At 46.6% G+C, this 16,216-nt stretch overlaps 1 long non-coding RNA gene across 1 annotated transcript; it reads left to right on the forward strand.

The window, feature by feature from the left end:
- The first annotated feature begins 1,339 nt into the window (after positions 1 to 1,339).
- LOC133486918 (uncharacterized) lies at positions 1,340 to 5,505 on the forward strand. Its single transcript, XR_009791153.1, has 3 exons — positions 1,340 to 1,709; positions 1,788 to 1,939; positions 4,258 to 5,505. It is a non-coding gene; the product is annotated as an uncharacterized LOC133486918 (long non-coding RNA).
- Positions 5,506 to 16,216: the final 10,711 nt, after the last annotated feature.

The raw sequence follows: 16,216 nt of genomic DNA on the forward strand, positions 1-16,216 counted from the left end.
TTTCCTGGAAAAGGTTTTACAAATGACAAGATCCCACCACGTCAACGTTGTCGTCACACTTGTGAAACAGTGTTTTTTTCCTTTTCTTTTTCATGTAGCTAAAAAGGGTATAGAGTGAAAAACAAAAAGTGATTGATAGCTCATGTAGCCAACAAGAAACTAATCCATTCATTGTCGTCTTCCCGGACTACAAATTGCGAGCCACTGCGGTCGGAAGTCCCTCCCCCTCTTCTGCAGGCCAGCACCTGGATGATGTAACCCCCTTTCCAAATATAGCGTGTTGCCGATGGCTGGCCGGCCCCGCCATTGGCCGTGGCGGCTGTCCGTCAGGTGACGTCACCCGGGGGGGGGGGGGGGGTCGTGTTATTATTGTAAACAGCCCCGCTCCGAGTGCTCCGAGTGCTCCGACGACGCTCCGCCGACGCTCCGCCGAGCCGACGACTCCGCGCGAGCCCCTTCCTTTGTTCGCCAAAACACCCACACGACGCAAACGCCGACCGGCACCGACAACTTCCACGCGCACTTTCCAATCACGAACACCGGGGGGGGGATGATTTGGCTTGGAAAAAGGTGGTTTTTCTGCGTGTGCGCGTTGTGGATATTCGAGCTCGCGTTTGTAAGCCGGCGAGCGCTGCTGGCGTCACTGACAATAACAAAAAAAAAAAAAAAGAAAGCAAAGGAACTGCGGCGCAAACTACGAGTTCAACTTGTTTGGACCTTGTCATTGGCCGTTGCGTGTGGTGCGAACACAGCGGACGGAAAACAAACAAACAAACAAACAAACAAACAAACAAAACCAAAGCAAAAAAAGCCTCGCTGCTAAACGTTCAATTGTTATTCAAAACGACCACAACCAAACACGGTGCAACTTGTCGTTGTGCAAACAGAGTTGCGAGTCGCACACTTTCGGCTCAAATCCACACTTGGAAAAAGTTTGAATGCACAACATGAGAATAATAGTAACAGCAACAAAACAACAAGAGCACCAATAGTACTTACGGGCGCGATTGGATGCTCGGGTGCGGGTGCATCTCTGCCTCCGCGCCGGGGTGACACCCTCCACGCCAGTCCGGCCGCCGTCCACCGCCTCCTGGCCGGCAAGTGGAGCCGACGGCGCGCTCCCACCGCGCTGACTGGCGGCCAAGTGCAGCTTCAGCAAAGCTTCGAGGAAGTTGTTTCTTTTGTTCCACTATTTTGCCTTGCGTCAATATTGCGAAAAAGAGAAGGGTGGGGGTGGAGGAGGAGGAGGAGGAGGAGGAGGAGGAGAGGAGGAGAGGGGGAGGAGGAGGAGGAGGAGGGTGGTGATGGTGCTGGTGGGGGGGGGGTGACACCTCCCTCCCGGCTCGCCTGCGTCTAAGAAGCAAAAACACACAGGCGATTGACATTGAACGCAACACTCTGCCTTTATCAGAGGAACGCCGGTTGTGCGTGCGCATGTGTGGGATGACGACGTACAAGGTGCGCGCCACCGGACCGCGAACGCACCCCGGTTGCGTTGTACTCCGACAAAACTTTACGACGAATAACGGTGTTGCCTTCACGTCCTTTAACCATTTTGGCGTGTGTTGCGTTCAAGTTCCCCCGCACACAAAGTTTGAATTTTGCACTCAGCTTTGGCGCGTCACTAAGAGGCCACAACAAACATTCACATTCACATTCACGCGCACACAAGGTGAACCGAGACGGCAGGGAAGCAGAAATCGGATCATGTGGGTTCATCGCATACGAAAGGTGCAAGGCGCCACCTTCTCCCTGGCCTATGTAGTCTGATTGTCTCTCTCGCATAGTCTTACAGTGGCGTTGCGTCAGGAAGTCGCTGGAGTCGAGGTCACTCGCCATGAAGACATAACTCAAGTCTTCGTCTTCAACTGCAGCGTCCAGAAGATCGCAGTGCAGCAATGGAGTCGCCATCGCTTTCTATCTCAAGACAAGATGGCAGGTACAAGGATAATAAATCAAATGAATTCGGCGAGCACGCCCAGGAACTTTACAACTATCACTATCCAGTATGTGGAAACTCACATTTTTGTTTTTTTTGGGGATCCACTTACACGCGATTATAGAATTCAACGTCCGCAGCACAAGCTATGTAGTCGACTTCTTATTTGTTTGACTTTGCGCGCAAATACATGTCCCCCGGTTCCATAATGGCAATGTCAGCACGGTGACGGTAGTGGTTTGCACGTCCGCCTCACAGTTACGAGATTCTGGGTTTGAATCTTGGCTCGGGCCTTAGCGTGCGGAGTTAGCATGCTCTGTACTCCAGCTTCTGTTCACATTCACGCACATAGGTCACATGCCCTGTGGGGTCTGTTCTTGGACTCCTCCTCTTCAGCCTGTATAGGCTACCCTTGGGTCAAATTCTTCAGAACTATCATAGCTATGCAGATGACACAGTTCCATCTAGCAAAGGACTACAGTTCAATCGAGGTGTTGTGTCACCGTCTAAAACGGATAAATAACTGCTTGAGCCAACATTGTCTTCAATTAAACCACAACGAAACGGAGAGCATTGTTTTTTTGCAATAAAGAAAAGAGGATTGCTGTTAGTAAATACCTGGAGTCACTAAGACCAAGTCCAAAACCTTACTGTACCGACTTTCAACAGTCATATCAAATCAATGGCTAAAACGGCCTGTTTCTTTCATATTCCATTGGATGTTAATATTTGAAAAGTTTGATCAAGCAAGCAAGCGCATATCTTTTAAGTGCAGTATTTTTCCTATTTTTTTCTGATGCGAAAAAGTCCGTTTTGGATTCCGCAACCAAAAATGTGTTAAAAGCAGCTGTCAGAGGTCACTCGAGAAAAATTGTGCACTCATTCACACTCGCGTCCACACCTGCTCAGGGCAATCAATGAACTTCAGCGAAGCAAAATGCAGGTTTTCGGAATGTGGGGGGAAGCCGAAGTACCCGGCGAAAACCCACGCAAGCGCGGAAAGAATGTGCAAACTCCCAGGCCGAGGTTCAAACGCCGAAGCTTAGAAGTGCGAGGCCGACGCGGTAAACACTAGGGCCCGACCTTGCCCGCACTCTACCGTAACTTATTAGTTCGTAATGACACGCACGTTGTTTTCAATGCAAGTCCACTGAATTGATGTCCCTTTTGGTTTCCACTCTTATTTGTTTGACATTGCGGACGGACATACACTGCGGCCCCCGAGAGGGGACTCGACCTGAAGCGGGTCAGCGGAGACCCCTGCTTGGTGATACGGAACATTGCCGCTCTCACAACGACACCAAAAAAAAAGCCCTTTCCTTTCCCCCACTAATTCCAGACTATTTGCCCTATTTGTCCCCTTAAATAAACAGTTGGCCTTTTAGTGGCGAGTACGAAGCCCATAAAATAGGATCACTGAACCGCTACCAAGTGTGATTGTCACGAAAAAGGGTCTGTTGGTTACTTGCAGTGACGCTCAGTGTGTGTATAAGCTGGACAATATTTGAAGAAGCATGTGTTAAAAGTCCATTTTCAGGTCGATATCGAACCTATATTTGACCTCGGTTTAACACTGTTTAACTTCTCAATCAGTGACACTGGCTCAACGCGCCGTTGCCATTATATTTAACACTGAACATAGGGGTCAAATCAAATGTAGAGGAGGTTGTATTGTAGGAAACTAAATGAATGAGTGGCGCTATCTGGCATCGCAGGGCCCCGTCGCCCATAAAGCGGATAAGCCGGCACACGTACACGCTCCGTGCACAATGGCACACGCACAAAAAGCGGCCCGCGTTTACAAGGCGCTTATGGGTTGCTATCCGCAGGGACAGCGCGTGGTCTTGTGATAAGTGCCTTGTCCCGTAAGGGTTAGCACAATGGACGCTAACATGCAACACGGCATCTTGTTCTCGCCAGAATTTACTCGGATTTTGTCCCCTCGTGCCCCCCAAAAAAAGTGTTCTATCAATCAGGAGAAAAGTGGCATATATTCTGGCCTACGTGAAACACCTTGTTTTTGAATGTATGAATATAATACCCCGCCCCAAACAGTCGTGCTTGAAAATGACGGTGTCCATGATGAAAGTGTTTATGTCATTTTTCCTCGAACAACCACACAGACAACAAATTGGTCTATCAGATTCATTATACATTTTTGCCCAACTCCAATGACATTTTCACGATCAATAGAACGATTAGTATTCTTTTTCCGAGGCTCCTGCGGCTGCTTGTTGCTTGGCAGAATATCTTATTGTGCCCCCAAATTTGGGGGAAATGATAGGTTTCGACTAACACTTACTGTGCTCTTTCCTTAGCAACCTGAACCTGAAGTCTCCGTTGCACCACACAGCAGTAAAGGGACAGGGAGATATGGCAGAAGGACAAATTCCAAGAAAAGCACCCGAAAAGATTGTCACCATGGAATTGCTGCTCTGCATTTGATATACAAATGTATGGGGAAATATAATATTTTTCTCCCATCAGAAGACCATCAAGCCGATCTGGTGGGGCGTTTCTCCACTTGCCAAATTGCTACAAAATTGCTTGTTGCTTGGCAGTATTAGCATTGCGCTGTATTATAATAAATGCCTACTGTGCGGTTCCCCTTACTACTTGGGGGGGGCGACATCTGCGCTGCCCCGCACAGAAAAAAAGTTCAAGAAAATCCCCCAGGAAAACAAATTCAGCAAAATGACTGTAAAAACTGAGGAATTATAACATTTGTATCTACAGATTCATTTGACGATGAGATCACTAGTCTATATTTGACCCATATTTATACGTGGAGGAGAGTAACAGGCTTCTTCCACTATAACGCCATCTGCTGGAAGCGGTGGGACATTGCTTCACACAATCCTGCAATGCCAAATTGCTTGTTGCTCGGCAGAATTTGCATTGTGCCCCGTTTAAAAACAAAACGAGCAAAAACATAAATATTGGAAAGAGAGAAGCCTTTCCGCAAAGATCTGCTGTCCTGCGTTTTCTCTAAATTCTCTGCAGATAATGTTGAACTTGAACAAGAGGATTAAGCATGGATACTGTGATGAACTGAAACAGCATGTCTGTCCTATTTGAATCTCAATCGGTCACGGAGGCCAGAGCGGAACGCGCATCCTCATGAGCGAGGATCGCGACTGACGTCGGGAGAGAGTACGGGTTGCCCCCGCGCCGGCGTCGCCGTACCAATGTTGAAGATAACAGAGCGAAAGCAGGAGTGAGTGGACCCTGACTGAATCGGGCACGGGTATAGAAAAATAAAAGCACAAATTCTAGTATGTATAAACATTGACATCTGGATGAGCATTTAACTCCCACATGCTTACGTTGCATGTAAACAAGTTGCATGTGAGAGGCCGGCGTGTTGATCATACGTTGTTTACCGCTGCTGGCCAATGGAAAACACTCCCCAGTTTGTTTGCAATGTAAAGCGAGATGTTATTTTTGACAAAACGCTCAAGTCGGAGCTTGCATGCTTTCCATTGGAAAAATGCGCCAATCTCTGTGGTTCTCACTGATGTGACCGTTTTCTTTAGTTTTTAAAGTTCCGCGCATTTTCATTTTTCCTGTGCAAAAGATTGTGATCATGTAAACCAACAGTAAAAGCCCAATTTTCTCTGTTCCTTTTTCATAAGTCACCGCAGCTTCTCATTTTTTTCCCCCAACCAAAGTGAGAGAAAAGTTGTTTGTAAGCAGGACGACCGAAGAAGTTTGCATTTCAAGCCTCTAAAACCTTCTCGTGGTGAAAAGTCAGAACCGTCTCGTTGAAATCCATCCATCCATTTTCCCAACCGCTTGTCCTCACACGGGTCGCAACCGTTCGCACTCACATTCACACCTACAGGCAATTTAGAGTCTTCAATCAACCTATGCTACGCCTTTTTGGGATGTAGGAGGAAACCGGAGTACCCGGGGAAAAGGGTCAGGGTTCGGTCAGGGGCATGAAATTGGAACTTTCAAAAAAAGCATGTGATTTGATATCATCGACCATTATCTGGTGTTGCGCACCTCGGCCTCTGAGGGGCAGTGTGGTTCGGATGCTACTCGTTTACTGCAAGCTAAAAAAACCAAAACAAAATGAAAGAGTAGAAGAAGAAAGCCAGGTTATACCTGGAGCAAACTCATTTTTCACAGATTAGGAAGTATACATGCACGTAGGTGTCGTGACATTAACTGTGTGTGCGTACGTGGTACGTGTGTGAATATTTGTTATTTGAAGGTAAATCCCTCCCGTGATCAAAAGCTAATATTAGCTAGCCCGTCAGTAGGGTTTTTCATGAACTGTTAGCGTAAAGTGGCGATTTTTGGGGTCTGTCTTGTTTTTCAATATAAAATGAGGGACATTACTTTGGTTGCGGGTTTATTTTTACAGTAACATTTGCAACTGGGGTGTCGGTCAATAAAGGCCAAATTTGGATTCATTGCTCAGACTTGCGCTGCACCGCACACAGGCTGCAAAGTACGAGGCGCAGTTGATCGTATTTTGGGTGATAATGAAAGGCATGGATCGACGACTGCCGATTTCCACGGAAATCGGACGATCGCGATGGGTGGCCGATCGATCGTGGCGACACTAATGAGACATCTGCTGATGTCAGATTTGCTTTCCTTTTTTTGACCTGGGCACCGTCTCCTCTGGTCATTTTGTTGAATTTGTGGCCCTCCCTCCTATCGCCGCTCATCCCTGCTCCTCTCAGTCCCACACTGCTTGCCTCTCTCTATTTATACCCTTTGAGTCAGTTCGACACTGACGGCACAACGGCGATAAGAAACACTGAATCATCCCGGGCGGGGAAAAAACAAAACAAAACGACTCCGACACTCTCCGGCGTGTTTTCTGAAACTCGACGTGTTCTCAGCATCTCCCCCGGAGGGGGAATGGGATGCTGGCGGCGAAGGTGTCAGGAATGGCGAGAGCACAGTGTGGAGCACAGCACAGCCAAGTGGACGACAATGGAAACATGCAGAGACACAGGTGTTCCTACTGACAAACCTGCTAACGCAATGTGTTGGTTTTCTCTTGGATGCCTCAGCGAGGCCCTTACATCCACATGCTCTGCTCATACGCCCGCCGCGTGCAAAATGCATGCGGCGGGATCTGCCGACATGTGATGTGTTTGCGTGGAGAGGGCTATTGATCCCCTTTGCACTCTCGCTGCACTCTAGTCACGCTCGAGCATACTTCCCTCAGGACGCCGGCGCCAAATGGAAGAACACTTCTCAAAAGAGCCCGGCGAGGAACGAGGCAAAAGAGCGGGAAAATCCAGCGTTAAAGTCACCTTTTCTAACCACTCCGTCCCTTGATTACTCCCCTCTCCCCTCTCCCCTCCCTCTTTTTTTTACTCACTGGAGGATGCTAAGCCATCAGGTCTCTTGGCTCCACTCCATGGGATGATGTCATTGTGGATGACATCACCATGCAGACACACACACACACACACACACATCCTTCCATTTTTTTCTCTGCTATTTGACACACAGCCGTGATACCACAAGCCAAACTGCCCTGTTAGCACAAGTACTTGAATTGAGCAGACGCACACACACACACACACATGCGCGCACACACACACAAAGGAGGTGTGGTGAAGGACTACAAGAGAGGGGGAGGGGCACACAGGGTACAAGTTAGTCTAATTACACAACACTGCTGGAAGCATGCAACCACAAAGCACACACTGTCATTAAGATTCAAATGTTAACATGCTTCTATTTGCGACGCAACTGTGTGGCGTCAAATTACGATAGGCAAATGAGGCTTCCAACAGCCCTTTGTCAAGGTCTTTTTTGCCCACTTTTCCTTTTGTACATTCATATGACAAATTTGGGAAGAGAGTGGCAAGCTCGGCACTGTCTGCATCCTCACAACATCGGCCTGCAAATCTAATGACTTCATCAACAGCAAAAACTAACTCAGGATGGATGGGGGTTGAACTGAGCTTTATGTGCGAGGATAAACCTCTTTGAGATCCAAATGACCCGTATTGTCCAATGTGACCCTTTTAGACTGAGCCAGACAAGTTTGTTTCCTTCCGTTTGACACACTACAGTGAAGCTGACAAACAAAAACAAAGCTATTCGTGTGTGGTTTTTGTTTTGGGTCAGTCTACATGTTAGCACGGAACTTATTTGTTCACGCGAGATGACGAGACTGCACCATTCTTGATTCCGTGGGGGGAGGAAAATCAACTGTGTTTGACAGCAGGCTACTTCCTGGTTCACAGAGAATGACATAAGACAATGGTTTCGTAACATGTTTTGGTGGCAGGCTACTTCCTGGTTTAACTGTGGACAACATAAGAAAAGCGGATCGCAACATTTTGGAATCATTTCGGAACAAGGCCGTCAAGCTTCAAAAGGGAAGCGCCGAGGATACTTTTCCGGAAGCACTGTAGCCAACGTGACGCCCCCCCCCCCCCCCGTAGACTTCTCCCAATATATGGATACTGGCGAAATCACCGGGCTCGTGATACTATCGTTATGCTATCGTCATTGTTGTAAATTATCGTTTGAAAACGATCCCGTTACCCCAAATACAAAGGTTGTAAAGTATGGCAGACCGATTTCTGTGGCGTCGATGACCATCGTGACACTTTCACTATTGTCTGCAAATACCATATGGTCACTCTGGGATTTGCCACTCTTCATTAGTTCAACTCTTCTTGGAGTAGTAAATATCCTAGAGAGATATTTTGTATTCTCGTGTGACTGCTGTATCTCGCTTGATATTGCTAAAATCGTACGGCGACTTTCTCCGCGATTCCCACCCGATGAGCGCCTCAAATGTCGCTACCATTTCGACCCATTGATATCTGCTTCGACCGTCCTAGCAAAGTGCGGCAATTACATTAAGAGCGCAACCGAGCGATTTCTTGGTTGTTGCTGTTGTAGCAATCCAATTCCCCTTCGAGCAACTTGTTGAGGAGCGCCGACCGGCATCGCCATCACATTTGCGTCATGACTCATTGAGCAGAAAGATCTTTCTCACCCTCCCGTCTCAGCGCACCAGAGGCGCTCCCTCGCGCCTGGCTTTCATGGAGCGTAGTTGGTCATCTGGGTGAGCGGGCCGAACGGCAAAGTGAGAAGAGGGCAGGGACGTCACAAGCAGGCGCAGATATTCCGCAACGTTTTGCTGAGTTTCCTAAAGGACATTTTGCGAGTCTCAAAATATTGACGCGTGATTGTAGGTTTCCATGTGGCGCTGCTGAAGGAGGTCTGCGAGCGTGGTTTCGAGGCTGCCCGCTTTTACACTGGATAACCGATGATGCACGTCAGATGCTCGGATCTGATATTTGGGCATTAAGAACTTGCTGCAAATTACTGCATGAATACATTTCTGCATTTATTTTGTAAAGGGAGTGTTTTTGGGGTCCTATTTAAGGACACCCCGTTCATAGCTGGACATGCTAAGTTCAGCAGATATTGCTGCGAATTGATACTTCTTTAGTTGTTGAAAGTCAAAGATATATATTGGTTTTAAAACAAAGACTTTACCAAGGGAAGACGCAATCAAGCATCCGAAGTGGGACATTTCTAACAATGGACTTGGAAAAGTCCAAGGATTGAAGCTTGAATTCAGTGCAAAGCGACGCATCCACGCTTCGACACAATGCGTAAATCGGATGTCGTAAAAAGGTAAAAAGATATTTCATCCTCTACAACTCAGACAGATTGCTTGCCTCCGGTGCACAAGTGGCACATAAAAATTCCGCAGGGGATCCAATACTTATTGCCCCCCCCCCACTATGAACTGTAGCAACAATACAATAACAATACATAACATGGAAATCGGTGTGTAGACAGCGCCGGTGTGCCCGCTTGTTGTGGTGTCGTGAAAAAGCCTCGCCATGACCTGATGGGATATAATATATAATATGATATAATAGTGCCACTGTATATTGGACACCTTCTCAAATGCTTACATTTTTGCGTAGTTTCCCCACTCTAATGCTCAAGATGATCAAACAAATATCAATGTCAAGACGAATTTCCCAAATGAACTTCATTCGTTTTTTTGAAAGGATGATTTCATTTGGCAAAGGAAACAAAACAAACTATTCAGTTATCAGGCCCCGTGTGAAAAAGTAACGACCCCCGAAACCTAAGAACTCGTGGGGCCATCCTCAGCAGCAGCAATTGAACTAAAGCCTTTTCTAGAACTCTTTCACATCTCTGCGGAGATATTTTGGCCCACTCTTCCTTGCACAATTGCTTCAATTGCTTCAAAAATGGTGCCTTTTTAAAGGTCGTGCATTTCAATCGGATTCAAGTCTGGACTTTGACGAGGCAATTATATATATTTTTTTAAAGCCATTCAGAAGTTGACTCGCTGGTGTGTATCGGATCGTTATCCAGCTGCAGAACCCAGCTGCGCTTCAGCTCGCGGTCCCAAACTGATGGCTGAACATCCTCCTTTAGGATTTTCCGTTAAAGAGCAGAATTCATGGTTCCGTCAATCACAGCAAATTGTCCAGGTCCTGAAGAGGACAAGCAGCCCGAGACCAGCACACTGTTTGACAGTTGCTATGATGTTATGCTGTGCCACATTCACGCCAGCTGTAACGACACACACGCCTTCTTTCATCTCGTCGGTCCATATAATATTCTCCCAAAAGTCTTGGGAATCCATCAGATGTTTTTTGGGGTTTTTTTTGAGTGAAAAGGGTGGTAATGACTTTATCACATGGGGTTAGCTCGTTTTTTTCCCCCTTAATAAATGAAATCACCATTTAAAAACAGCATTTGTAGTTCACTTGGGTGATGATCTTAACGTTACAGTGGGGAAACTAGGCCAATATATATATAAAAGAATTTCATAAGGGAGCCAATACGTTTTCACAGCACTGTACAGTATACAGTATTTCCGTAGCTCAAAAGTGCAATTTCAGTATGTGCGTGAGAAAGATGCTGGACAAAGTAGCATCCATTTCTCCAGGTCACAGTAGTGGTATTTGATTGACAGTCGAGCGGGGGCGTGGTTCTGAAGCCTCGTTTTATATATTTGGTCTTTTTGTTTTTGTTAATCATTCAAATGTGGCTTCTTTTTCTGGGACTGAAAGGTGTAAACGGCCTTCTGCTTCAAATGAATTACGCAAGCGCTAATGCTAATTAAGGTTACGGCAGAGGACAGGTGGGGAAACCCCCCCCCCCCGCATTAATTGTTAATGGTAACAACAACAATGCATACAACATATAGCGCAGCGGCAAAGCTTCTTCATCGACTCCACGGCGACACCCTAGCGGTGGTCAACAGCCACAACTGCCCTGGGGCAGGCAGTCTGACGAAGACGTGGCTGCCGTTCTGCGCCTACAGCCCCTTTGACCACAATCACACACCAGCAATTGTTGGTGCATTCTAGGACTTGCACTATCACTGGTATTCATTTTATGTTTGCCATAACATATTTTCTCGACGGTCTACGGTCTTCTTGGAGTCTAAAAACATCATTGCTACGTCGCCCGTTGTGCCGAGTCGGGGTCGGGGACGTCAATATGCGCTATTCCAGAACGATGCGTCGGTCGTGGAGTTCAGCCGTCTGCCCGACGAGTGGAGGCCAGGACCCCCGTCGCTTCCACCTGCTCTCCCCTCCAGAGGGGACGGGGGGGGAGGGGGCGGGGATAAACTTAGACGAGAGATCCTCCAGATTGTTGGGGCCCTCGCGTTTGTTGCCAAGCATAGAGGGAGGGCATGAAAACACTCGAGTCCTTCTACACACCCAATACAAGGTGCAGCCATGTACTCTTATTTTATTTTTATGGTCACCGAGGGTACCTGAACTGGACTTAGTGCTCAAGGCAGATGGCCGCCCACCCGGAGTCTGCTTCTGCTCGGGCTTCCCACTTCCGCCCCAGAGCCCTTTTGAGAAATGAATTGTTGAGCCTCTCGACAAGACACACAGTAACCCGATATCTTTTTTCTTCCTCATCCTATTCCAACTTTATGTAAAAAGACTTATTTCTTCTCTCAGTCTTTCGTAAACTATTTAACGACTCCTAGCTCGGCTCTAATACCGCTCGGTACACTGTCCGTCCAGAGGTTCGAGTATTTGCAATGCAATACTGTAGAAAGTAAAGAATACAAAACGGGCAGTGAGCTGTCCTCAACACATTTGGCGTCACGCTCACAAACGGCTCGTATATTCCAAACCACGTCAAATGAACACAGTGAGCTACTTTGAAATAAGCTTAGTATGATGATGTTTCGAGTCTAATTGGACGTTGCGTGTTTTCCTGGCACGCTCTAATATGAATGGCTGTGGCCTGCCTGGCTTCTGTCAGAATGTTTACAAGCGTATTATTGGACATATTTAGTTCTGGGGGGTCGCTCGCTTTATTTGTTCCGAGGCCAAATGACATCCTTATCGCATCTGTCGTGTGTTTGTCTTGTTTATATCACGACTCGGGCGCCTCGTGTGCGTGCGTGCGCGTGCAGCCAAGCCTAAAAGCATTTAAGCGGAAACGGGAGAGGGTCTGGAACGGTGGGATGACATCATTGTCCATGATGTCATTTCTTCAGGGTGACTTTGGCACACGTGAGCCCGGCTCGTGAAGTCACACATTTGCTTCAATCCGCAATCCCTAATTGAAAACAGCTCAGCAGCTCGTCATTCGCGAGCGATGACGGCTTGTCAAATGGAAGTGGCCAATCGGGGCGTCACAATTACCGCGGTGTTACAGGTGATGTCATTTGTAGGCAACTCAAGAAAGGGTGCGATTTACTGTAGAAAAGAAACAAAGTCTTTTGAAAATGATTCAATGAGATGTTGAAGGTTCAATCATAAATATCCATTTTTCACGATAAGCAAACGAATTCCCTAAGAGAATCAGTTTGAATCCATCCTATGCGAATTCCTGCAGAGCTCAACCGACCGACTGTTCTTCTAATCAGGTTATTTTTTTTTTAGAACACAGAGGTGACTTGAGAATTCAAATCCTCTCAATTTTAGAGGAGCTCAATGCTAAACGAAGGTTATTTTCCCCTTTTGATTTGCCTTCTTTTTGTGAACATTGCGCCGTGCAGGGGAACAACTTGAACCTCCTATGCTCCGGTGTCAAATCAATGAAATAGTAAATAGTCATGTTGTGGTGCTGAGAATACAAGCGTGACCCCTGCCGTGTGTGCGATAAACGATCGGTGCTGTGCTCATGTTAATGAAACATGAGTTTGCACAGTAAATGAGTTGTATGAAAACTCGCATACGTTGTGTCATGTGTAAAAGAAAGAGAAATAAACATAGAAACAAATCTTCTGCTCAGACGTAAATCAATGTTTTTCCAGGCAAGTCTGTTTCAATGACACGAGACCGAGTGTACTGTGTTAACTGTACGGATTTGGGTTACCCTCGCAAGTGCGAAGGTTTGATACTTTACATGGAAATAAGGAGTTGCTTTGGCATTTCTTTCATTTCGGTGACCCTGTTTAGCTACGTGGCGGGGGGGGGGGGGGGGCTATTACGTTGGGAACAGCTCACATATGATACAGTTCCCTTCGGCACCACTGCAAACTACAAGCAAGAGCAATATACAGTATACGGTATCCACACATCGTGAGTGTCCAACAACATCCTTGTTTGCGTGTACCGTACACCATTTGTGTGGCATTTGTGTTTGGTGCTGTGCCATGACATTTGACCAATAAAGGTGGAGAAACAACGATCTAGATTTGGGAGCCATCTGTCGCACAGAACACATGAGGGAAACCTGAAGAGGATGGGTGACATCGCCATATGGTTAGCACGCAGGTGCCTGGCTGCCTAAAAGGAGAACATATTTCTTTGGAAGCGGTAAAGAATCCGAGATGTGCGTCTGACGAGCCGCACAACAGCTTAGCAGCAACGTTTCGAACGAAGCGGCCCAGGGAAGAACGAAGAGGGAATTGTGATCGATTGGATGGGATTGCATCGAAACATTCAGGAACGGGATGAAAGTAGCGCTTCCGAACTAGGGAGGGGGGGGGAAAAATACAAACATTAGTGTAGGTAGGGATGTCACTATCGAATCTTTTTCCAATCGATTCTCCTATTTCTTATGAATCGAACTATAACGCTAAAACAAAAGAAATACATTTATGAGGGTTGGACTTCAACCCTTAAACGGCATATGTTGGTATAAATTTGAGACAGCGAAATACTAAATGCTAAATGGTTAGCAATCACAATTAGCGTTGACGTAAAAAAAAACCAAAAAACCGCTAACTAACATTAAGCAATCCCGAAATGATTGCTGATAGGTCCTTGCATTCTGGTGTCAGTGATGCTAAAATTACAAATTGGTTGAAATAAAACTTACAAAATAAGTCATTATTCAATCTGACAGCTGATCATTTGAATCAACCCTTGGAATAAATGCATGTTGTCTCTCACTCGCCAGACACACACGGCTCGCCGGAGGCCTCAGGAGTACCCTGTTGGCACCGCGTGCCAGAGTAATAAACTCCTGCCATTAGCTCATCGTCATGATATCACAGCGGTGATGACATCACACCTACGCACTCCAAGACAGTCTCAGCACCGCCACCTAAATATACGTCACTTTGCGACAAGGCCCTTAGCCTTGAAAAGCCAAGGGGGCGAAATGCAGACGACGAGTCTTCTTGCGTTATTGTTTTCGCTCATTGGCAGATTTGGAAGTTGGTCTAACATTGTCTAGCCTTCCTTCCCACGAACAGTGACGCCATCTTTCTTACGTATCCACTCTTGTCGAGCGAGGCGAACGTTCGCTGATGTGCAGCCTTTACTGCATCGCTTTAAAATGATTGCGTTTAATACCTTCAGATCGGGATTGTTTTAAAAACAAAAAATGACAGTTCTGACACCAAAAAGTGTAGACCCATCACAGGAACAATTTGACTAAAAGACTGACTCGAGCGGTTATTTGATGAAGCTGCTGTATCCATCCATCTCGCGAAGTACGTTAAAGCCAATCCATCTGGTGCACGTCGCTGCTATGGACTTCCTCGGTCGGCCTTTCCCTTGGACATACCGCATCATTTAGCATTTCTGCCTGTCGCTCTCGTCCGCAGTCTGTTTTTCTCTTCAGACGCCAGAACCTGAGAGGACCTAAGAAGATGCGAAAATGATTCCCCCTCGGCATCATTGACAAAAGACATGAAGACGGACGGAGGTTTGGCATGAGAACTTCGAAACACTAAAAAGCTAAATGTAGTACGGTTGCCGCCATCGTGGAAAACGTAAAAGTCTTCGAGGGAGGATGGATCGTTCTTTCCTGTGTGCCGCAGCTCGCACGCGTTTAGAATGACTGAGTCCGAAAGACTCTGCCTCCACTTGACAATCCCCAAAATCCTACATTGCAAACAGTCGTAAGAGGTACCAAACAAGTGACGGTTTGTTGAACTTCATCCGCAACTCGTTTCCTTCAGCGTTCAAGTCGTCTCACCTCGGTAGGCCTCTTCTATTCTGCTCAGTTGCCTTCCATTTCAGCTTTTTGGGGGAGTCGAAGGAAGTGAGTCAAGAAGAAGATTGGCAGTTTCAAGTATCGGAAGGGCGTGACAGATTGAGGAATCGTAACGCCGACGCTTCGTGAGTCACGATGTTAGCACGACATACTGCAATCTCTCAGGGTATGCTGGAAACCAACACTGATATTTAATCCCTCCGACTATTTAAAACAAAACAAAACAAAACAGAAACAACTTGCCTCAGCTCGATAAGAAACATTATTACTCCCTTTTTGCTTTTGGGGTTTTCTTTATCTTTGATTGCTTTACAGGAATCCATAAAGGATTTGGCCTGAGAATTCCTCATTTGGTTTTCAACAACCAAAAGTGAATTTGAATTTGAGTAAAACTCAAATACATTGCTCCATTGTACTAAAATAGTTCAGTCCATTCAGGTCTTTTCATTCAGCAATCGTTAGACGTACTTACGTTGTATATTGACTGCATGTTTATTTTCATGCGACAAGAGCTGTGCTTCTACGTTGCCTTTAGCTCAAACACTGAAGCGCAACCAGTCCAAGTGGGACTGGTTTTTGAGCTGCTTGAGGCAAAGACCTTGCCTTGGAGGACCTTTGATGGAACTTTTAGTTGGTTTCAAAATAGTTTTGGAAAACTGTCTATTATATTTTATACAGGACTGGAGTGGAAATTATAGTCTTCTTTGTGGAAATTGGCGGGTCATGAATGGACCCAATTGCGGAAGCCCTGCACCTGATGCACATCAGGCGAAGCAGAGCCGGACGAGCGGGCGGGGAAAGCCCCACGCGCGAGCATACTGGAAGCGGCAAAAGCCCAGGTGTCTGCGCTACACCGACACCGTC

Source organism: Phyllopteryx taeniolatus, chromosome 12, assembly GCF_024500385.1.
Source record: "Phyllopteryx taeniolatus isolate TA_2022b chromosome 12, UOR_Ptae_1.2, whole genome shotgun sequence".
In the NCBI taxonomy this organism is placed as follows: Eukaryota; Metazoa; Chordata; class Actinopteri; order Syngnathiformes; family Syngnathidae; genus Phyllopteryx; species Phyllopteryx taeniolatus.